At 40.1% G+C, this 24,991-nt stretch overlaps 1 protein-coding gene and 1 pseudogene across 1 annotated transcript in view; one reads left to right on the top strand and one right to left on the bottom strand.

Moving 5' to 3' along the window:
* LOC139548873 (zinc finger protein 180-like) overlaps nt 1–24,991 on the top strand; it is a 241,669-nt gene that overhangs the window by 142,091 nt on the left and 74,587 nt on the right. The gene's annotated exons all lie outside the window — the stretch shown is intronic.
* Nucleotides 610–24,991, bottom strand: part of LOC139547821 (zinc finger protein 271-like) — a 145,768-nt pseudogene continuing 121,386 nt past the window's right edge.

Below are 24,991 nucleotides of genomic sequence, written 5' to 3'. Positions count from 1 at the left end.
TATTACTGCACTGTTGGAGCTAGGAACACAAGCATTTAGTTAGATACTACTGTACTGTTGGAGCTAGAAACACAAGCATTAAGTTAGATATTACACCACTGATGGAGCTATGAACACAAGCATTTAGTTAGATACTACTGTTGGAAACACCCCATCTCTTTACATTACTTATGCATATTCAGTGGCCTGACTGCATCCAGACTATGTCAAAGGCCCATCCTGGTAGATCTGAACCTAATGCAGCTTGGAGTGATCAGATGACAGAAGTCACATTTAGGTGCCAGGTGTAACTGAGTCCATAGATGCTCCATATCATTACTTTGAGTGTTTGATATAATATGATTAAATATGTTAATTTCTGTGTTGCAGGGGCAGTCAAGAAATGGAACGGCAAGGCCACAGAACATGACCACTCCACCATCAGAGCTGTGGGAGACCACCTCAAGCCCCTGGTAGAGCCGGGGGTGGTGTTTACCACTCCACCATCAGAGCTGTGGGAGACCACCTCAAGCCCCCGGTAGAGCCGGGGGTGGTGTTTACCACTCCACCAGCAGAGCTGTGGGAGACCACCTCAAGCCCCTGGTAGAGCCGGGGGTAGTGTTTACCACTCCACCAGCAGAGCTGTGGGAGACCACCTCAAGCCCCTGGTAGAGCCGGGGGTAGTGTTTACCACTCCACCACAGCTTCAGCAGGCTGGAAAAGTGATACTGTTTTTCATACTAAGATGGACCAAGAGTCTGTTGATTGGTCAGTCATTGGATTCATTTGTTGAAATCAAATCAAGCTTTATTTACAGCACATTTCAGACATGCAACAATGGCTTCTCAGGAAAAAACTATGAAAATAAACAGGAATATTTAGTACACAAACATAAGAGGATAAAAAACAATAATACCAACTTAAAGACTAATGAGCATCCTAAGGAAATGCCATTGATAAAAATATTAAAATATCCAATCCAAAATATAAGCTTGTTTTTTAGGATGGGCTCTGAAAGTCACTATGGGGTGTCCAATGAAAGTTGACTAGTAACAACCTCAAAGACACCCACCATGAGACCCACTAAATCTGCCCAAGAAGAGGCAAACAAAAGAAAAACCCACACCAAACTTAAAGACAGGAAGCAAACCAAAAAGCTGGAGCAACTAAAGGTGTTGACTCTCCACATCTATCAAGACAACTGGAGCACTGGGCCAGACACTCTTAAATAGAACCTGGACCAGCTCAGGTGAAACACCTTCCCACTAACGAGATGGACAAGCCAGCACAGGTGTAACACATACTGACTAACGAGGTGACACCAATCAGTGCATCCTATGTGCTAACGAACTAGACGTGCTGAAATCCAATCTCAAAACATAAATGGAAAAAAACAAAGACTGTAACACTTTCCCCCTTAAGACAACAAATATATCCTATATTTTTGTTGGACAACAGAAAACAATTTCCATTTCACAGTATCAACTACAATGCTTCATGAGCCCAAACAAAACTCATCTCCGATACGGAAAAACGTACTGGCTGTCAACAATTACATTTTTCCCAATAGCTTCTAGAACTCTCGTCCCCTTGGAACGAGCCCAAACAAAACTCATCTCCAATACGGAAAAACGTGCAGTAAAAATAAACTGTGATCCATGGCAATGCACTGGCTAAACGCAAAACACAAAACATTTTGACTGCCCCCCTTGAGACAATCAGCAACCAGGTTGTTCTCACCACAGACATGTCTGATTTCAAGAGGAAACTCCTGCAATATCCGTAGTAACTTTCCACCTCACTGCGGAGCTTCTCTCTCTTTTCAGGGTTCACTAGATAGGCATGTTGTTGGATCGGGGCCCAGTCCCCAATGTCATGCTCTAGTACATTTGGGTTGGCACATCTGAGAATGAACCCTGCTATTCTAAAAGAAGGGCAACAATGTCAATATATTTATACCCGAAAATTGTCAGTTGATTGCATAAATAATTATGATTACTAAAAGTTACATGAATTGTAAACATGAATTACCAAAACCAAATGTACACCCCTTTGATAATATGTATTGTCAATAATTCACTTAATGGTAAGGCATGGTATAATAAAAAATGTTTAAAAAAATATTTGATTGCATAGTCTTATTTTCAACGTCTTTTCAATTACATTGTGCTAGGTGGGATCGCCTCAATGTCAAAACACAGTTTTAACGTGTCCAAATCAATAACCAATATGCAGAAACAGTTTGGGATAAATTGAAAACCTAAACATAACATGTGCTATTTACACAAACATCTGCCACAATAATCATATTTCCAGAAACGTTGTTTTGACAAGTAGCAATAAATCACTGATATCAATTAGGGGGGAAATCAGGTTGTACGTGATGTTGGAATGCATTTAAATGTAGGGGTCGCTAAACAAAGGAACGCAACACTTATTTGTCATAACTAATAAATTTCATGCTAAAATCATTTGTGCGACAGGAAGGAGATGAGGTTGCACGTCCTGCTAAAACTAACAGCTCAAAAACCACACGGAATCTGGGAATAATGTGTCCTTACTAAATCTCATAAATAGTACTCTTCCAATTCAGAGCCTGGATTTTCCCCCTGAGGCTAATATCCATATCATGTTGAAATCAATAGAACAGGGGACAAACGTTTAGGGTTCTACATTGTGACATCATTAAAATACTCCTCCTACAATGTTAAAACATTCTACATTGTGACATAATTTCACTGATATCATGAAACAACTCCTTCGTGTATTTTCTGATGATTAGTCAGAGATCTTTTATCAGATTATCTCTGGTCACAGCTATACATTGGCTCTCCTGTGTGTGTTCTCTTGTGCACTGTCAGATAGCTAGATTGAACAAAACTCTTCCCACATTGATCACAGCTATAAGATTTCTCTCCTGTGTGTGTTCTCTGGTGCACTGTCAGTTGGCCAGATTGACAAAAACTCTTCCCACATTGATCACAGCTATAAGGTTTCTCTCCTGTGTGTGTTCTCTGGTGTGCAGTCAGATGGCCAGATCTAGTAAAACTCTTCCCACATTGATCACAGCTATACAATTTCTCTCCTGTGTGTGTTCTCTGGTGCACTGTCAGATCCCTAGATTGACAAAAACTCTTCCCACATTGATCACAGCTATAAAGTTTCTCTCCTGTGTGTGTTCTCTGGTGTAATGTCAGATGGCCAGATCTAGTAAAACTCTTCCCACATTGATCACAGCTATACAATTTCTCTCCTGTGTGTGTTCTCTGGTGCACTGTCAGATAGCCAGAAGTATTAAAACTCTTCCCACATTGATCACAGCTATAAGGTTTCTCTCCTGTGTGTGTTCTCTGGTGTAAAGTCAGAGAGCCAGATGTAGTAAATCTCTTCCCACATTGACCACAGCTATAAGGTTTCTCTCCTGTGTGTGTTCTTTTGTGTAAAGTCAGAGAGCCAGATGTAGTAAAACTCTTCCCACATTGATCACAGCTATAAGGTTTCTCTCCTGTGTGTGTTCTCTGGTGCACTGTCAGATAGCCAGATTGACAAAAACTCTTCCCACATTGATCACAGCTATAAGGTTTCTCTCCTGTGTGTGTTCTCTGGTGCACTGTCAGTTGGCCAGATTGACAAAAACCCTTCCCACATTGATCACAGCTATAAGGTTTCTCTCCTGTGTGTGTTCTTTGGTGTAAAGTCAGAGAGACAGATGTAGTAAAACTCTTCCCACATTGATCACAGCTATAAGGTTTCTCTCCTGTGTGTGTTCTTTGGTGTAAAGTCAGAGAGACAGATGTAGTAAAACTCTTCCCACATTGATGACAGCTATAAGGTTTCTCTCCTGTGTGTGTTCTTTGGTGTAAAGTCAGAGACAGATGTAGTAAAACTCTTCCCACATTGATAACAGCTATAAGATTTCTCTCCTGTGTGTGTTCTCTGGTGCACTGTCAGATGGTTAGATTGACTAAAACTCTTCCCACATTGATCACAGCTATAAGGTTTCTCTCCTGTGTGTGTTCTCTGGTGCACTGTCAGATGGTTAGATTGACTAAAACTCTTCCCACATTGATCACAGCTATAAGGTTTCTCTCCTGTGTGTGTTCTCTGGTGTATAGTCAGATTGCTAGATGTAAAAAAACTATTCCCACATTGATCACAGCTATAAGGTTTCTCTCCTGTGTGTGTTCTCTGGTGCACTGTCAGATGGTTAGATTGACTAAAACTCTTCCCACATTGATCACAGCTATAAGGTTTCTCTCCTGTGTGTGTTCTCTGGTGTGCAGTCAGATGGCCAGATCTAGTAAAACTCTTCCCACATTGATCACAGCTATACAATTTCTCTCCTGTGTGTGTTCTCTGGTGCACTGTCAGATCCCTAGATTGACAAAAACTCTTCCCACATTGATCACAGCTATAAGGTTTCTCTCCTTTGTGTGTTTTCTGATGAATTTTAATGCCTGATGAGGTGAATCTCTTCCCACAGTCAGAGCAGCAGTGAGTTCTCTTCCCTGTGGATCTCTGCAGGTGTTTATTGAGGTGTTCTGATCTGGAGAGACTCTTCTCTGCCTCGTCAGCATCATGAGGTTGTTGAGGCTCCCCAGAGGATCCACGATAGTCCTGTATCTCTCCTGTGCGAAAAACAAAGTCAGATGATTAAAGGCCCACAACAGTGGAAATCCACTGTAAAAGGTGATGCCAACAGCGTAGCCATGATGTTGTACAACAATTGACGTCTGTAGTGAATGTAATGATTATTTGACAATTGTCTTAAAATGAGCAAGAATAGTCATATTTTAGTAGTAACATTGATGATTGTAGGCTAGAAATAAGTTATTCATGTTGTTGAAACTAAGCACTGTGCCAGACGACTTTTGGTCTCCAATATAAGCCCCTTTCTGTGTTTAATAAAATTGCGGCACGAGGGCGATGGACATGCAATTTGGTTGTAGAAACTCCTCCCTGCTAATGAGGAAACCGACAGTTATGGATGTAGTATATCTGTCTGGAGCAAAAATGGTGAGCAAAGATTTGAGTTTTTCACAGTGTATTCTGAATGTGAATGGGGGAAAACTCAGGGGAGTAACCTCTATTTCCAGGTTGATTATGAGTACATTTCACACTACTTTGGATTATAATTGTAAGGCTCGTTTGAATGTCCTGTGTAATATAATGTTTGCTACAGTATTAAGAAATATGTTTAATTATTGACGAATCGCGTTAATGACAGTATCCATTTGGGTGTTGTCAATAAAGTTATGATTTTTTAAATGTATTTTTAATGACTTTTTCCCCCACCTTTATTTAACCAGGTAGGCCAGTTGAGAACAAGTTCTCATTTACAACTGTGACCTGCCAAGATAAAGCAAAGCAGTGTGACAAAAACAACAGAGTTACATACACTTGGGATAAACAAAAGTACAGTCAATAACACAATAGAAAGTCTATATACAGTGTGTGCAAATGGAGTAAGGAGGTAAGGCAATAAATAGGCCATAGTAGAGAAGTAATTACACATTAACACTGGAGTGATAGATGTGCAGATGGTGATGTGCAAGTAGAGATACTGGTGTGCAAAAGAGCAAAAAAAGTTAATAAAACATGGGGATGAGGTTGGCAATTGGATGGGCTATTTACAGATGGGCTGTGTACAGCTGCAGCGATCGGTAAGCTGCTCAGATAGCTGATGCTTAAAGTTAGTGAGGGAGAGTCTCCAGCTTCAGTGATTTTTGCAATTCGTTCCAGTCATTGGCAGCAGAGAACTGGAAGGAAAGGCGGCCAAAATAGGTGTTGGCTTTGGGGATGACCAGTGAGATATACTTCCTGGAGCACGTGCTACGGGTGGGTGTTGCTATGGTGACCAGTGAGCTGAGTTAAGGCGGGACTTTACCTAGCAAAGACTTATAGATGACCTGGAACCAGTGGGTTTGGAGACGAATATGTAGCGAGGGCCAGCCGACGAGAGCAGTGGTATATGGGGATATGGTGACAAAACGGATGGCACTGTGATAGACTGCATCCAGTTTGCTGTGTAGAGTGTGTAGTAGTAACATAAGACAGCTGAACATTAAAGTAACGAACCACATGTTCACGTTGATCATGAGACTGTGGTAATGGAGATATACTAAGGGACGTTCTGGCCCTCTTATTTTCTCCATTGTGCTGACAGACTGACCAGACACATGGACGCCTAAGGCAATTGGACACACTAAGGATAGGGGAGCCTAGAACAAAGAGTGCATTGATTTAGTGGTGAAGGGAAGGGGCATGGGGTCTGTTGACACACTGGGATAGAGGGTCTGGCCACCATTATAAACTAATTGAAAGCAGATGGTGGTGAATGACTTCATAAGGGATGGACAATACTATGTGGGTATAAATATAAAGGACTGGACTTCTGAGAGGTGTGTGTTCCGCGGGGACATGCCAGTTGGCTGTACAGTTGTAATAAAGAGCATGTTTGATTTTACAAGTTCTGGTAAGCGTTATATTTGAAATGATTTTCCACGACAAGTGTTGGAGGCTATTTTGAAAATTACATCACCGAAGTCAAGGATCGGTAGGATAGTCAGTTTTACGAGGGTATGTTTGGCAGCGTGAGTGAAGGAGGCTTTGTTGCGAAATAGGAAGCCAAATCTAGATTTAATTTTGGAAATGCTTAATATTAGTCTGGAAGGAGAGTTTACAGTCTAGCAAGACACCTAGGTATTTATAGTTGTCCACATATTCTAAGTCAAGCGATCGGTTGAAGGGCATACATTTAGTTTTACTAGCGTTTAAGAGCAGTTGGAGGCCACGGAAGGAGTGTTGTATGGCATTGAAGCTCGTTTGGAGGTTTGTTAACCTTTATGGGATAGGGGGCAGCATTTTCACTTTTGGATGAATAGCGTGCCCAGAGTGAACTGCCTCCTACTCTGTCCCAGATGCTAATATATGCATATTATTATTAGTATTGGATAGAAAACACTCATATGTCCAAATAGCCACTTGTTGTTAGCGTGTTCAGCCCAGTAATCCATCTTCATGAGACGCAGGCACATCGTCCAGACAAAAACTCGAGAAGTTCCGTTACAGTCCTTTAGAAACATGTAAAACGATGTATGGAATCAATCTTTAGGATGTTTTTAACCTTTAGGGGCCACGGGTGCCGCTAGCGGCACTCCTCCCACATTCCACTGAAAAGGCAGAGCGGCAAATGAAAAAAAAACATTTTTTAAAAATATTTAACTTTCACACATTAACTTCTTGCAACTATAGGGGGTGCTGTTCCGCATTAGCATTTTTTGGTCTCCAAATTAAACGGCCTATTGCTCAATTCTTGATCGTACAATATGCATATCCTTACTAATATTGGATAGAAAACACTGTCTAGTTTCTAAAACCGTTTGAATTATGTCTGTGGGTGACCCAGAACTCCCTCTACAGCAAAAATCCTGACATGACTTGCGAAGGTCTGAGAATTATCCTCTGATCTGGGTTCAGTTTTAAAGCCTGTGTATATCCTATGGCTGGAATTGAACTGCACCCGCCTTCCCCTGGATGTCAGTAACCAATGAGAAGTGGAATGGTCTGTCTACGTAGCTGTCCGAGGTTATAAAGCCGGATGGAACGAGAGTACCTTTCTTTGTCTCGTTCGTCATGGCGCCTGGCAAGAAGTCAGGATGAAATTTTGGAACGCTCAGTTATCGACCAGAGATGTATCCGTCTGTAATTTAATTAAATATAGGTGTTAGAAACATCATAACGATGTTATTTGAAACCGATTTATATCAGTTTATGCGAGTATAGTGCTATTTTTCTGAATTTCCTTTGTATCTAGTTTGAGGATTTGGACATGTGTGTGCGACGTAGCTAATGGTAGCAGCTAGTTCCAAAGGTGAAGAGGACGTTTTACAACAAAGCAACTATTCTTTTGAAGAAAAGACACATTGCCCAAGATACTGATGGAAGCTCGTCCAAAAGTAGGAACTATTTATGATGTTATTACGTATTTATGTGGAAAAATGTCATAGTGTTTGCGCGCCACTTTTGCAGGCACTGGTCTGGCTGCAACGCACACTATATGTCTAGTAACGTTAATTTTAAAAATCTAACATAGCGATTGCATTAAGAACTAATTTATCTTTCGATTGTTGTCCAACTTATATTTTTTAGTCAAGTTTATGAATAGTATTTTTATAAGAATAGGCGCTAATCCAAAATGGCGCCGGCCAGAATACATGCAATGTTTGTAGTGATTACATAGTATAACCACGATTTATGCTGCTAAATATGCACATTTTCGAACAAAAGCTATATGCATTGTGTAATATGATGTTACAGGTCTGTCATCTGATGAAGTATATCAAGGTTAGTCAAATTATATATCTTTTGTTGGGTTATTACGATCGCTAACATTTACAGCTGGTAAATGCGGTTGTGATTCTGGCTATTGTGGTACGCTCATATAATGCTATATTGTGTTTTCGCTGTAAAACACTTAGAAAATCTGAAATATTCTCTGGATTCACAAGATCTGTGTCTTTCGATTGCTGTAGGCTGTCTATTTTTCTGAAGTGTTTTAGGATGATTCTTTTGGTAATTGACGTCGGTCTCTGTAATTATTCCGGCTGCTTCCAACGCTATTTCAGATTGCAGCTGCAATGTAGAACTGTGATTTCTACCTGAAATATGCACTTTTTTCTAACAAAAACTATCCTATACCATGAATATGTTATCAGACTGTCATCTGAAGAGGTTTTTTCTTGGTTAGTGGCTATCAATATCTTAGTTTAGCCGAATTGGTGATAGCACCTGATGGAGTAAGAAACTGATGGAGTTAGAAAAGTGGTGTATTTTGCTAACGTGTTTAGCTAATAGATTTACATATTTTGTCTTCCCTGTAAAACATTTTAAAAATCTGAAATGGTGGCTTTATTCACAAGATCTGTATCTTTCATCTGGTGTCTTGGACTTGTGATTTAATGATATTTAGATGCTACTATCTACTTGTGAAGCTATGCTAGCTATGCTAATCAGTGTGTGGGGGGGTGATCCCGGACCCGGGGTAGAGGCTCGTTAGAGGTTAACAAGTCCAATACAGCATATGAAAGGTACACATCTTGTGAATCAAGCCAACATGTCCGATTTTTAAAATGTTTTACAGGGAAGACAAAATATGTAAATCTATTACACCACTTTTCTACCTCCATCAGTGTTTTACTCCATCACCAGCTATCACTAATTCGACCAAATAAAGATATATATATAGCCACTAACCAAGAAACAACTTCATAAGATGACAGTCTGATAACATATTTATTGTATAGCATATGTTTTTTTTGAAAAATGTGCATATTTATGGTATAAATCATAAATTACATTTCAGCTACAATCAGAAATTGCACCGAAAGCAGCCATAACATTTACAGACACCAACGTCAAATAACTAATTACTCATCATAAAACATATCTGAGAAATACATACTGTGCAGCAATTGAAAGACAGGATTCTTGTGATTCCAGACAATATTTCAGATTTATTAAATGTTTTATAGCGAAAACAAAATGTAGCGCTAAATTAGCATAGCCACGCCAGCCAGAACCAGCTGGGCGCCCACGACCAGTTCACATGCACACCGATATATGAAATAGCATTATAAATTGGATCTTACTTTTGCTGAAATTTCATCAGAATGTTGATCAAGATGTCCTTAGTCCAGATGAGTCGTTCATTACATTCAGAATGGTACCTTTCCCACTTCATTTAGCATGGGTACTAGTCGCGTGGCACGGATCTCTCCAAGTAAACAAAGTCACACGACGGAACACGACAAAACTCCCGAAAAAATTCAAATAATCTGATTAAACTATATTGAAAAAACATACATTACGATGATATGGTCTCATTTATCAAATCAAATCCGAGCCGGAGATAGTTGACATCCGAAACGGCAGCAAAACAAAACACAATCTCTCTTCAAAGTCGCGCACTTCAGACTTCCGGAAATGGACGGTCACGTCAAAGAAATAGGTCTTATTTCACGTCAGAACAAGATAAACACAAAATTTCTCCTCTGACGTCCTCTTGACACCCAGAGGAAGGCGTGTGAGGTGTGTTTCGGGTCATAGGTGGCATGACCATGTATAGGCAGAGCGTTGAAGCGAGCATAGACATCTTGCATTCTACTTCCTGCTCAGGGAAAGTGCTGCCAAATGACTTGTGTTCAACTCAGAGAAAAAATTCAAACGTTTTTAGAAACTAGAGGTTGTTTTCTATCCAATGGTACTAAAAATATGCATATTGTACTAGCAAGAATTGAGTACGAGGCCGTTTAAAAATCATACGATTTTCAGCAAAAGTGAAAATATCACCCCTTGTCCCCAACAGGTTAACATAAAACATCAATAATGTTCCAACCGGAGAATTCCTTTGTCTGAAGAAAAGTACTGGAACTAGAGGTAACTCTGTCGGGAGCACGCGTCATGAGACCAAGGCACTCTGCCAGACCACTGACTCAGAGGTCTCATGAGCCCCTCCTTTATAGTAGAAGCCTCATTCAAGTTTCTAAAGACGGTTGACATCTAGTGGAAGCCGTAGGAAGTGCAACTTTATCCATATCTCAATGTGTATTCGGTAAGCCAAGCTTTAAAAAACTACAAACCTCAGATTTCCCACTTCCTGGTTGGATTTGTCTCAGGTTTTTGCCTGCCATATGAGTTCTGTTATACTCACAGACATCATTCAAACAGTTTTAGAAACTTCAGAGTGTTTTCTATCCAATACTAATAACAATATGCATATATTAGCATCTGGGACAGAGTAGCAGGCAGCGTACTCTGGGCACCTTATTCATCCAAGCTACTCAATACTGCCCTCCTGTCACCAAGAAGTTAAGTGTCCAAAGTGTCCAAAGAAGGGCCAGATGTATACAGAATGGTGTCGTCTGCATAAAGGTGGATCAAGGAATCACCCGCAGCAAGAGCAACATCGTTGGTATATACAGAGAAAAGAGTTGGCCCGAGAATTGAACCCTGTGGTACCCCCATAGAGACTGCCAGAAGTCCATAAAACAGGCCCTCTGATTTGACACACTGAACTCTATCTGAGAAGTAGTTGGTGAACCAGGTGAGTCAGTCATTTGAGAAACCAAGGCTGTTGAGTCTGCCGATAAGAATAGGGTGATTGACAGAGTTGAAAGCCTTGGCCAGGTTGATGAAGACAGCGACACAGTATTGTCTCTTATCGATGGCGGTTATGATATCGTTTAGGACCTTGAGCGTGGCTGAGGTGCACCCGTGACCAGCTCGGAAACCGGATTGCACAGCGGAGAAGGTACGGTGGGATTCAAAATGGTCAGTGACCTGTTTGTTGACTTGACTTTTGAAGACTTGCGAAAGGCAGGGCAGGATGGATATAGGTATGTAACAGTTTGGGTCTAGAGTGTCACCCCCTTTGAAGAGGGGGATGACCGCGGATAAGAGAGGTTGCATCTCTGAAGTTATGCTAGGTGAGGTCACCGCAAGTGTGGGAGGTGGGACAAAAGAGCTCTCTGAAGCATGTTGAGTGGGACTAGGGGCTCCACAGTAAAATAAAACAATGATAACTACCCTAAACAACAGTATACAAGGCATGTTGACATTAGAGAGACATAAAGCAAGGCATAAAGCAATCACAGGTGTTGATTGGGAGAGCTAGCTAAGACAACAACGGTTAAGACAACAGTTAATCAGCTAAGACAACAACACGTAAAATGGCAGATGAATGGGCTGAGAGGGTCAGTTAACTACACACTGGGCCTGAGTTCGAGGCTGGGGCCGACAGATAAACAAAATAAACAAAATGGAGAACCGTGACTAGCATGCAACAGCTATGTAGCCAAGTGATCATAAGGTCCAGTGAACAGCAATATATGAACCAGGGAAGCCGTTAGGTAGTCGTTACTATGCTAGCCGGGAGCCGCGCCTGGCTCGAGGCTAACTGGTGCTAGCTTCGGGACAAGGGCGTCACCGACGTCTGGCAAAGGCCGGTTGAGGGCACATCGGATGGAATTGCGTCGGCAGACCAGTTGTGATGGATCGGCGGGGTCTGTGTCGACAAAGGGTCCAGGCCAATTGGCAAAAGAGGTATTGTAGCTGGAGTTATTTGTTTGCTAGTCGAGAGATGCACCTGGCTCGAGGCTAACTGGTGCTAGCTTCGGGACAAGGGCGTTAGCCACTATAGCCAATCTGGTGCAAAGGTCCAGAGCTTACGGCAGGAATCCGGTGATGTAGTGGCTTCTAATCGTCTTAGTGAAGAGTCTGGGAGGCATCAGCTGTGTAGCCGAGTGATCATAGGGTCCACTAAGCAGGCCGGGAGATGGGCCTGGCTCAAGGCTAGCGTCGAGGCTGGGCCACTCAGTAGCAGCTAGCCAGCTGCGATTATCCGGTGTAATGGTCCAGAGCTTACGGCAGGAATACGGTGATGTAGTGGAGAAAAACAGTCCGATATGCTCAGGGTTGATATCGCGCTGTGCAGACTGGCAGGTGTTATCCAGGCTAAAAGCGGCTGGTGTCTGATCTAAAAAGGTAAAGGTAGCAATGGCTAACAATGACTCAATAGCTAGTAGCTAATTAGCTGGTTAGCTTCTGATAGCTAGCTTCTGCTGGAGTTTCCAGCTATAAGGTCTAAAAAATTGCAGTTCCGTATCACATTGGGTGAGGTGTGTTGCCAAAAATATATGAAAAAAACATAACATTTACAACAAACACATCTTACTGCTACGCCATCTTGGATTACAAGGTGACTCAGTTAACTTTTACTTGGTACTCATCCCGGATCCGGAAGCACCCTCATCAGTAAAAAAGCTGACTAGCATAGCGCCACAAGTAAATACTAGCATCTAAATATCATGAAATCACAAGTCCAAGACACCAGATGAAAGATACACATCTTGTGAATCCAGCCATCATTTCTGATTTTTAAAATGTTTTACAGGGAAGACACAATATGTATTTCTATTAGCTAACCACGATAGCAAAAGACAACTTTTTTCCCTCACCATTTTTTTACTGCATAGGTAGCTATCACAAATTCGACCAAATAAAGATATAAATAGACACTAACCAAGAAACAACTTCATCAGATGACAGTCTGATAACATATTTATTGTATAGCATATGTTTTGTTAGGAAAATGTGCATATTTCAGGTATAAATCATAGTTTTACATTGCAGCCACCATCACAACTCTCACCAAAGCAACTAGAATAACTACAGAGAGCAACGTGAATTACCTAAATACTCATCATAAAACATTTGAAAAATACACAGTGTACAGCAAATGAAAGACAAAGATCTTGTGAATCCAGACAATATTTCAGATTTTTTAAGTGTTTTACAGCGAAAACACAATATAGCATTATATTAGCTTACTACAATAGCCAACCACACAACAGCATTGATTCAAGCCAACAGTAGCGATAACGAATAAACCAGCAAAAGATATAAAATTATTCACGAACCTTCTCAAACTTCTTCAGATGACAGTCCTATAACATCAAATTACACAATACATATATGGTTTGTTCGAAAATGTGCATATTTAGCGGCACAAATCGTGGTTATACAATATGAATAGTAGCCAAAATGCAAACAAAATGTCGGTAGAAATCTTGGGAGAGGCACCTAATCTAATCAATAACTAATCATAAACTTGACTAAAAAATACAGGTTGGACAGCAAAATAAAGATACACTAGTTCTTAACCTGTTAGGCTTGCTAGCCCGATGCCGGCACACTTAGGACAACAGCCAGCTCAAAGTGCAGGGCGCGAAATTCAAAATATATATTTTTTAAATATTTAACTTTCACACATTAACAAGTCCAATACAGCATATGAAAGGTACACATCTTGTGAATCAAGCCAACATGTCTGATTTTTAAAATGTTTTACAGGGAAGACACAATATGTAAATCTATTAGCTAACCACGTTAGCAAAAGACACCACTTTTCTTACTCCATCAGTTTTTTACTCCATCAGTAGCTATCACCAATTCGACCAAATAAAGATATAAATAGCCACTAACCAAGAAACAACTTCATCAGATGACAGTCTGATAACATATCTATTGTATAGCATATGTTTTGTTAGAAAAATGTGCATATTTCAGGTATAAATCATAGTTTACATTGCAGCTACAGTCAGAAATTGCACCGAAAGCAGACAGAAAAATTACAGACACCAACGCCAAATAACTAAATACTCATCATAAAACATTTCTGAAAAATACATAGTGTACAGCAATTGAAAGACAGGCATCTTGTGATTCCAGACAATATTTCCGATTTATCAAGTGTTTTACAGCGAAAACACAATATAGCGTTATATTAGCTTAGCACAATAGCAAACATAACAACAGCATTGATTCAAGGCAAAAAGAGCGATAACGTAATCACCACCAAAATATATAAATTTTTTCACTAACCTTCTCAGAATTCTTCAGATGACACTCCTGTAACATCATATTACAACATACATATAGAGTTTGTTCGAAAATGTGCATATTTAGCCGCACAAATCGTGGTTATACAATGAGAAAAGTTGCCAAGCTGCCCAGAAAATGTCGGGCGCCATCTTGGAGAGGCACCTATTCTAATCAATAAATAATCATAAACTTGACTAAACAATACAGGGTGGACAGCATATGACAGACAAATTAGTTCTTAATGCAATCGCTTTGTTACATTTGTAAAATTAACTTTATTGCGCAATACATCGTGCGTTAAAGCGAAGCTACTCAAAAATTAATGGCGTCTTATGCATTTAACATTTTTCAACAAAACAACGATTTATCAGCATAAATAGTTCTTACTTTTCGATGAACTGCCATCAGAATCTTGGGAAAGGTGTCCTTTGTCCAAAAGAATCGTTGCTGGGTTGGAGATCGTCCTCTTCCACGATGCAATTAGCAGTAAACAATGGCATGCGAAGAGGAGAGACCCAACTTTCTACAACGTCATAAAATGAAATACCCGAAAATCGCAATATACTGACATAAACTGATATAAATCGGTTTAAAATAACAAGATTATGATGTCTTTAAAGCCTATATCGAATAAAAACAGAGCCGGATATATCTAGGAGCTAAAACCAGAGCTTCTAAAACGACATGCCAAGACCCTTACTGCGTCAGCGCGAGGATCCAAAAGGAGGGACACTTCGGTTCCAATCAATTTATAGACTTTCGGCTCTGCCTAGAGACTCCATTTGAAGGCCCTCTATTCGCTGACACCCAGGGGAAGGCGTATGCAGTGTAACTCAACCAATAGAAGACAGGGAGAGTTATACACAGCTCTGGGAACAGGTTGTTAAAATCTGCATTCTCCACATAGGGAAATTGCTCTAAGTCCAGTTCTGTTTCACGCACAGACATAATTCAAACGGTTTTAGAAACTAGAGAGTGTTTTCTATCCAATAGTAATAATAATATGCATATTGTACGAGCAAGAATTGAGTACGAGGCCGTTTGAAATGGGCACTTTTAATCAGAGCTACTCAATACACCCCCTGGAGCCCAAAGAGGTTAATGCAACCGCTGTGTTAGATTTTTAAAATTAACGTTACTACGACATACAGCGTACGTTAAAGCGAGACCGCACCGAAATTAATGGCGGAATAATAGTTTAACATTTTTCAACAGAACAACGAATTAACATCATAAATAGTTCTTACTATTTGATGAGCTTCCATCAGAATCTTGTGCAAGTTGTCCTTTGTCCAGAATAATCATTGCTCGGTTGTAGATTGTCGTCTTCAACTTTGGAATTAGCAGCAAACATTAGCCATGTGGCGAAGACGTGTCCAACTCACCATAACGCAGAACAAATAAAATACCGAAAATCGCAATATACTGATGTAAACTGATATAACTCGGTTTAAAATAACTACATTAGGATGTTTTTAACACCTATATCGAATAAAATCAGAGCCGGATATATCTAACGCCTATAACGAGAGCTTTTCAGAATGCAATCCTGAGGTCTGTCTTGCGTCATGACGAACGTGGAAAAGACTGCACACCCGGTTCCAAGAGCTTTTGTACGGCCTCAGATCTACCTAGACACCCCATTCCAATTCTCACTGCTTAGGGGAAGGCTTATGCAGTGCATGTCGACCCATAGATTACATGCAAATTAATAAACTGACCCTGGAACAGAGTGCCCGATTTCAGATTTCTCACTTCCTGACAGGAAGTTTGCTGCAAAATGAGTTCTGTTTTACTCACAGATATATTTCAAACGGTTTTAGAAACTAGAGATTGTTTTCTATCCAATAGTAATAATAATATGCATATTGTACGAGCAAGAATTGAGTACGAGGCAGTTTAATTTGGGAACGTTTTTTTACAAAGTCGAAATGGCGCCCCCCTATTGAGAAAAGGTTAAAAACCATTGGATTTAGCAAACTCTGAAATTATTTAGTGTTTCTGTGCCCATGAAAACTGTTTTCCCAGCGTAACATAAGGAGCCACTAAATGATACGTAGTTAGAGTGCATTTCAGAATACAAAAAAACTGTCCGACAGCAAGATCCCGTATTTAAGTTGAAGTTCATCATATGACAAGGGTAACATTATGACTATAACTACTGTTCCCTGAAGGAGGGAAACTAGGTACAACATACTATCAAATCCACATGTTATGAAAATAACTACTGTTCCCTGAAGGAGGGAAACTAGGTACAACATACTATTAAATCCACATAGTTATGACTATAACTACTGTTCCCTGAAGGAGGGAAACTAGGTACAACATACTATTAAAGTCACGCCTTCCACAGGTGATGAGAGTGAGGCTCGGATTTATTCCTTAAATGTAATACCGCTGTTCACCGACCCAGGAAAGGGGTGGGGCCAATCAGGTGTTGTACCTCGTTTCCCTCCTTCAGGGAACACTAATTATAGTGTTCGGTTCTAATTATTCAGAGTAAATAACTCACGGACACTAGAGAAGCTTAACCAAGTTTAATTCTTCCCAAAGGGTCGTTACAGCCGTAGTTCAGACAAAAACATGTTCTCACCATCACAAGTATATATACCCCACTTTGGACACTCCTCCTTCTCTCCAATCCTTACATCTTCTGGGTCGACAGGAAGCGGGTAACAGGATACTAAACCCTTATTACTCCCTTCAGGGGATCTGACCTGACCTCAACCCCTCCTTCACCTAATCCACAGATGTCCATCCGCTTCTCCTATAGCAATCCTGTGATCTCCTCCCGTCCACCCAGCACATTCCACAGCCACTGTCTTTCTACAGATCTCACCCCTTTATATACTCTGTGTCTGATCTATCATGTCTTTAATATCTCAATGTAGTTTAGAATCCAACAGTCATAAAGTTACATTCCCTTCGTCGGTCAACTTCGGTACAACATACTATGGGAAAAGACAATCATTCCCCATGCCGATGCAAATGGATACTAAATTAAACGGCCCCTGGCAGACCACCCAGACCTCATTGTCTTTTGTTTGAAACACTCATGTCAATGTTGAGTAAGGACGCACACCTAACTACGCATATAGAAGTAGGACTAGTCTACCTGGCCTGTGTGCAACTGTAGGCCTATAAATGTGCCCATTTGGGGATGTCTGATAGTATTTCTCATTGTCTTAATGCACCACCACTAATGAGTTGTGGAGCTTCTCAAAGTAATTTTTTTCTTCACATCCAAACAGCAAGTAAACAAAGTCTAATCAAAATCAATTGCGTACGACAATAGTTCCTCAAAGTATTTTCGTAAAATATTTCCACTCGGCATGAAAGGAAAAAATGTAATTCTCTGATCGAGTGGAAATGTCATAAAATACCTGATTACTTCTTATCTTTTGCACAAATAGCCTACAGCTGTGTCTGTCCCTAACTCACTGGCGCGGAAAACTCTCAGGGCCCAGAATATTTTATACAATGTCGCAAGCTTGCTATCACAAGTTTCGGAGGACCCAGTTGATAGTTGATACAATGTTTCAAGTTTGTTGTAGACAGGCCATGAGCAGCCAATGTGATTTCTAGGATATTTATTTTTATCAGGATATTTTCTACCTGCAGGCTGCAATGTTTTTATTTGTTATGCAGGCAATTTTTTTACATAGTTGGCAATGGCAATAAAGGTTACTTTTAGATTTGTATAATTTTCATTTAGATTTAGATAGAATGTAGATTAATCACAGACAATGATTTTGAGATAGTATTATAAATTAAATGAAACTGTTCCACAAAAATGTGCATATGAAAATGCCATAACCGGCACGCAGATCGGTAGAAATGGTCAGATACATTGTCTCTAAATGGAAAAGTTTGACGACCGCTGGTGTAGTTAATTACTTAAAACTTCAGGAGCATAACGACAGAATTTACAAAGTCCAGTAGCAGCGGGAGGGAAGAGTTTTTCTCGGTTATATTGATGACTGGCTCCCTCGAGTAACTTGTGTATCTGTAATTATTTAATCAAACAGCATGCTTCAAGCATCAGACAACTTACAGCAACAACTTTGAGAAGGGTTTAAAACAAAGGTTTCAAACCAATTCATGAATGTAATTACATCTAGGTATATGTCTTGCCTTTAAAGTAAGGGCATGGAAAAAAAATAGCTGAATATTATACAATGACTTATCAACAGCTCTAATAATTTGACCCCCACAGGAAATCTACACTGGTAATTCTAGAATATACTATATATCCTAGAAACCTGGTTAAACTATCATTATGACATCATGGATGAATTCTAGAATATACTATAGAGCCTAGAAACCTGGTTAAACTATCATTATGACATCATGGATGAATTCTAGAATATACTATAGAGCCTAGAAACCTGGTTAAACTATAAATATGACATGATGGATGAATTCTAGAATATACTATATAGCCTAGAATTCTGTTTAAAACAATAATTTTGACCTCATGGATGGCCAGTCTTTGTATTCATAGTGTAGTGAATTCAGGGGATAGCCTGAAGGTTGCTACAACGGCTTTCTTTATGAATTTGAGAGTGGTTACATTTCTCCAGCCCCCATCCCTCAGCTGTTTACCAAACCAAGTTTCTGAGCAGCCATTTTGTTGCGGTTTTAAAAAATCATTCCACCACTGTTTTGGTAATAAGAGAAATGTAACTACTTTCAAATTCATAGAGAGACCATCCATGATATCAACATTATAGTTTTAACCTTGAGGCGATACAGTGTTGGTTTACATTGTTTCTAAACATTGGAGTAAAAAAAAGCTTATTTGAGGTTCTGATGGGGTAAACAGTTGAACTAAGCTCATGAGGCATGTGTTATATTCTTCAAGAATCAATGGCTATATATAAATAATTTAAAAGTCCAAAAATGGATGTAGCAATTTCATATTTCCCCTTTAACGCCACACATCAGTTCAACAACTGCTGAGTTTGGTATTTAAGACAGTACTTACTAGTATTAATCAGGACGCTGTTTCTCAAAACCATCTTACGGCTAATTTCATCGTTGGATGCCTTAAGATGCGTTTGGGAAACCGGCCTCAGACATCCAGTTTCCTCCTCGTTCTCCTTTTTCGATGTGACAGTAATCTCCCCTTCCTCCTCTTTCACTCCAAATACTGCATCATCCCCTTTCTCTTCCTCTTCTTTTACTGTAACATCCTCTTCCTCTTTCACTCTGAACGAGTCTTCCTCTTCCTTCACTGAAACGTATTTCTCTTTCACTGTAACAGCCTCAGCCTCTACTTCTTGTTTTACTGTGATATCCTCCTCTTCCTTCTCCTCTTTCACCAGAAAGATCAGAGCTTCTTTCTCCATCCAGCAGATATTATCTTTAGCAGGAGAAGAGTAGCTAAGTGACCGCATGGTCGGGGATGTTAGCTAGCTAGGCTAATGCTAACTTAACCAGCCCGCCAGCTGACTAATAACAACCGTAAATATGAAATTAAATCGGATAACTAACTAGACGACAGAAGAGGGTTTAAAACACAGTGGCTAATAAAAAAACGAAAGCATCGAAAGAGCTTTATTGGTTCGGCTATTTTGGCTAGCAAGCTACCGAGGTGTCTGACTAACTATTTCTGCTGCTGAAAGAAGCGTCCACTAGATTATACGTCACACCAACAGCGTCGCCTTAAATTCCCACACCGCCAACTGCTGACTGGATTGGGTAGTTGAGTAAAATGTATATTTAATTTTCAGATAAAAAGTTAAAGGGTAGGAACCAGAGACGTCGCTAGAACTAAAATATTAATTAGCCCCCCCCTAAATAAATCAATATCAGTCTATATATTTTTTCTGTGATTTATTTTTTTCGTCAACCATTCCATCGCATCTTAAACTTCTTAACGGGCCGGCACTAGGACCGGGGGAGGCTGCTGCTGCACTAGTGATTGTTAGACTTTCTTCAGCAAAGATGGCTGAAAGAAATACTTCGAGAGAGGGGTACCACTACACAGAACTGAACTGGATCAAAGATGGTGGACAGAAATACTAGGAGAGAGGGGTACCACTACACAGAACTGAACTGGATCAAAGATGGTGGACAACAGTACTAAGATGGAAGCAAATGTAACGTCAAAACGAATCATGCAAAAACATGCACAGTTGACAGGAATGTTAGTTAATGTAGAGACAAACGATTCTGCATTTTTTTATCATAAAGTTCATTTCCAAAAATCGTGATTTAGCAAGCTAGCTGACTAGCTTTATGGATGTTGTGACATGAGTATGACATTGTAATTCTGGTTGTTTTAGGGACTCATGAAACAACCAGTGAAGCAGGCTGCCATTTTGTGAAACAGTGGATGTATAGAATCTAGCTAGCTGAATAATTTACTGCAAATTGAAGGTACAATTTTGTAAGCTTTCCTTGCTGATATTTGCCATGCAGATAGATGAAATCACGTAGCTAGCTATGTTCTTGCTTATTGTGCAGTGGATGATTAAAATCCCTGTATGCCCATGGATGTGTAGCTAGCTATCTAGCCAATCTGTGTATGGACCCAAACGTTTGGTATACATATTAGTTCAGAACCTAGCTATGAACCTCAGCTATCATAGCCAGTTGTATCAACTTCAAAACAGCCTGAATGACATTAATGAAGCCTATGAATTGAGTAGAATATAATATCATGTTGTGCCAAGAATGCAAGTCGTATATACATGTAGTTATTACCATGCATGAGATCCCCACATTGTAGCCTGTACGTTTAATATATTCACTAATCATGTACTCTACCTTGGCAAATAAAGGTGCAGTTTAGGTATGAATGTCTTTGAGATTATTTTTCAGTCATATCCAATACCAGGAGAATCAAATTCCAGTCTTTGAATGACGCTGTGTCTGCATGTATGTATTACAATTCTACACTTCAACAGTGTTTACCAATCTTGGTCCTGGGACATCAATGGTTACACATTGTAACTAATAGACTAGAAACAGGATTTAACTAGTTAATTCATATATACAGAAATATAATGTTAAAAACCAGAACACTACACTTCCTATGCATCATGTAAATACTCTAACACCGGTTCATCTCAACATCTAATACCCTTCATCTGCATTGATCTGATAAACACAGGATAGGTGGAGTATTTCATCACATTACACTTCATTTCAACCAGTAGAGAATGTGAAACGCTTGATTGAAAAGCTCATTATCCAAGTGTTATAAATACAAGTTCAATCTGTACTTCAATGCACATCTGTTGTGAATTATAAAAACAGAGGAAGAAAGAGGAGGTGAGAAAGAGGTGTAAAAGACAGAAAGGGAAAGAGGTAAGCACATAGGAGCAGGGAAGGCAGCACATGATTAATGAATCACAGTGCTACCTAAATATTCTCTCAGTTCATCACAATTACATACTAATGTTTCACGTCGGCCTAAAGGTTATCTTAAAAGAGGGTGAGATGGCGATGATGGGACTGGGGGTTGGCATCCTCTCACATCAAAACATATCTGCAGACGAGAGACAGATGGAGAGAGAGAGCATGTTTAAGCCTTGTGTTTTTATTTTTTATTCTAACATTGTTAGTCATCAATCAGGAGGTGAAATGCAAAACTGACCTTGGATCATTAACTCTGGGACTACTGCATCTCTGTATTTCAATGTAAAGCATCTCTTTAATAATATTTCCTGTATAATATAAACTGACCTGGGATCATTAACTCTGGGACTACTGCATCAATCTGTATTTCAATGTAAAGCATCTCTTTAATAATACTTCCTGTTGACCTGACCAAGTGACCTCTCACATCTGATCATGCTGTGCCCTCTATGTAGCCAGTTCAGATGCAGGAGGGGTTCACCGACACAGCTGATATAACCTAGAGGATTTAGGGAGAAGGGGAGAGAGGGATGAAGTGAAGGAGAGAGACTGTTATTGAGAAAATAAGGTAGTTAAAGCCACAGTGTTCAACAGGAATCTGTGTGTGGCCTCACCTGGTGTCCACACCACACTAAGTGGCTGCAGAGTACTTTATGCTGAAAAACATGAAATGACCCACAAGGACAAACAATATAGTGTAGTTATAGAAATAATGAAGTGTCTTACTATTCTCCATGGTTGGCCCTCTTGCCTATTCTTTGAAGGTGGAAGGAGCCACAGTAATACACCTGAGCCTGCTTACTGAACAACACAATCCATCAATCAGATTGATACATGAGTGTGTAGGTGTGGGTTATAGAGTGTCTAATTGCTCTACATTTCTGCAATATGGGTGGTTTAAAATAGCCTGTTTTGTTTTTGCACAGACATCACACCCTTACCTAAACAGCACCCTCACCTGAGAAGTAGAAATCAAAGGGAGAGTAACTATGAATTGAATAACTGCAGTTGACATAGCTAAGTAAATGGAAGAATACTCCTATTGCAATGTGAATGGCTCTAAAATGAGCATAGTGTAGTCTAAGGTGTTGCCAGGGAACAGTACCCTCTTAAAAGAGCCTTTGGTTGAGCATAGTGTAGTCTATGGTGTTGCCAGGGAACAGCACCCTCTTAAAAGAGCCTTTGGTTGTGCATAGTGTAGTCTATGGTGTTGCCAGGGAACAGCACCCTCTTTGAAGAAGTAGGAGGTGAAGATCTCCTGCACACGGATTGCCTCTCTTGCTGCGTTGTTGGACCCCATCCTTGAAACATCCTGCAGAGCAGCAGACTCCTCCTCTGGGACACGGCGGCGAGCTGCAGATCCCCTCCTGGTCCTCGTGTCCATCCTCATGAAGTTACGCAGGACACAGGTAGCATTCACACATCTGCATTCCTCCAGGAGGCAGTCCCAGATGACCCTGGTCACCCAACCTTGCAGTCCCCTACACGGTAACTGTAGGCAATCGTTTTGAAGGAATCTCCAGCTACAAGGTATCTGTAGGAATATGGAAGACAATGTAATTATTAGACTGTTACATCACCAGGTCATTGTGGATTACTAAAGTATAATATCCCTGATAACAAATCATGATAACATTGGATTGATAGATGCATGGGCACACATATGTACATGTGTACATGTGACAATAACAGGATCATATCAAGGATGGCATCACAAATGAATACATAAATACCACTTGAAGCTTGATGACGAGTTGATCATTTGAATCAGCTGTGCAGTGCTGAGGCAAAAACAACAATGTGCCTCTTTGAGTCCCCAGGACTGAGAACCACTGCTCTTCATTGGGACGTCTTCATATGTAGACTGGCTTTCATAGCGCTCTTTATCTGAGGACAGAAAACCTCACAAGAAACACACTTCATTATAGTCAAATTACACCACACTGAATATTATGTTACTATTATCTCTGTGCTCACTTCTAGGGACAGGAACTACACAAAAGTACCTGCCCTATCCAGAATAGCCTCCTCTCTCACTGACAGTTGGGGCTGCTATCCTTTCACCCTCCTCCATGGCTGTTAGCTAGCTACCTACAAATGCATTTGGAGTTTGTTTTTTACAGTGATAAATACATCAAGATAGCTAATATGAAGTTAGGTAGCTGGTGATATTTAATTCACTTAGCTAGCTATCTATACAGTATTTGAAGTTGGTTAGATAGCTAGCTAGCCAACTAGTTAGCTCGTTTAGCAGCTCATTTGAGTTAGCCTTTCACTGTAGCTAGTTAGCTAATAATACATCGTTGTTTTTACATTTTCAAAATCGATTTCCTTACTTGAATAGGTTCTCCCAGCCATGTGGACAACTGGAAACAGGGCAGCAAAGTTTGTCCCCAGAGCGTTTTAGAGGATATTACTATTGAACTATGAACCCATTTAATAACCAGACCTTCATACAAACTTGCTCTGCTGAATTCTTGACGGAGTCACAACGGGCGGCCAAAGCGGCATCTAGTCCATCTGCTGACTGGACGCAGTTGAGTAAAATGTAGATTTAATGTTCAGACAAAAAGTTAAAGGGTAGGAAGCATGAGTTTTTACTCACCAGTGTAACAACACAGTGTGGTTAAAGACTTAGTAACTTAGTTGTAGTCACGATATGGTTCCCTATAAGTACAAACAGTTATGTTTTTTGTTTTAAATTTACAAAATTAAAATTACAAATTTACATTTTAAATGTTTTCTTTACTCAAGTATTACAATTGTTTTTTTAGGGGTGTAGGGTGGAAGCTGTCTCCGCGTAACAGGGAATTCCTGTCCGTCTGCTTCCTGTATAGGTCTGTGCTAAAGCCACACCCCTCCCTCTTTAGCAAAATGTCCAGATAACTTGTTTCATGCGCATCAAAGGTGAGGGTGAATTTCAGATGTTCACTGCTTGTATTGATGAAGGAGTGGAATCGATGAAGTTCCTCTGCTGTCCCCTGGAATAGAAGGAACACGTCATCAATGAAGACTTTTACACAGCCTGATGAGGTGCTAGAATTGTTAGGGCTGACAATCACATTCTTCTCTAACAACCCCACATACAGATTGGCATAATTAGATGCTACTTGTTAAACTACAATGACCATAATGCACTGCTTGTCTACTTGTCTTGTCTGTTTATTTTACACCTGCTTTTAAAAAAAGGAATAATGCAAGA

This window comes from Salvelinus alpinus, chromosome 2 (assembly GCF_045679555.1).
Source record: "Salvelinus alpinus chromosome 2, SLU_Salpinus.1, whole genome shotgun sequence".
NCBI classification, from domain to species: domain Eukaryota; kingdom Metazoa; phylum Chordata; class Actinopteri; order Salmoniformes; family Salmonidae; genus Salvelinus; species Salvelinus alpinus.
This window is presented reverse-complemented; position numbering and strand designations above follow the sequence as displayed.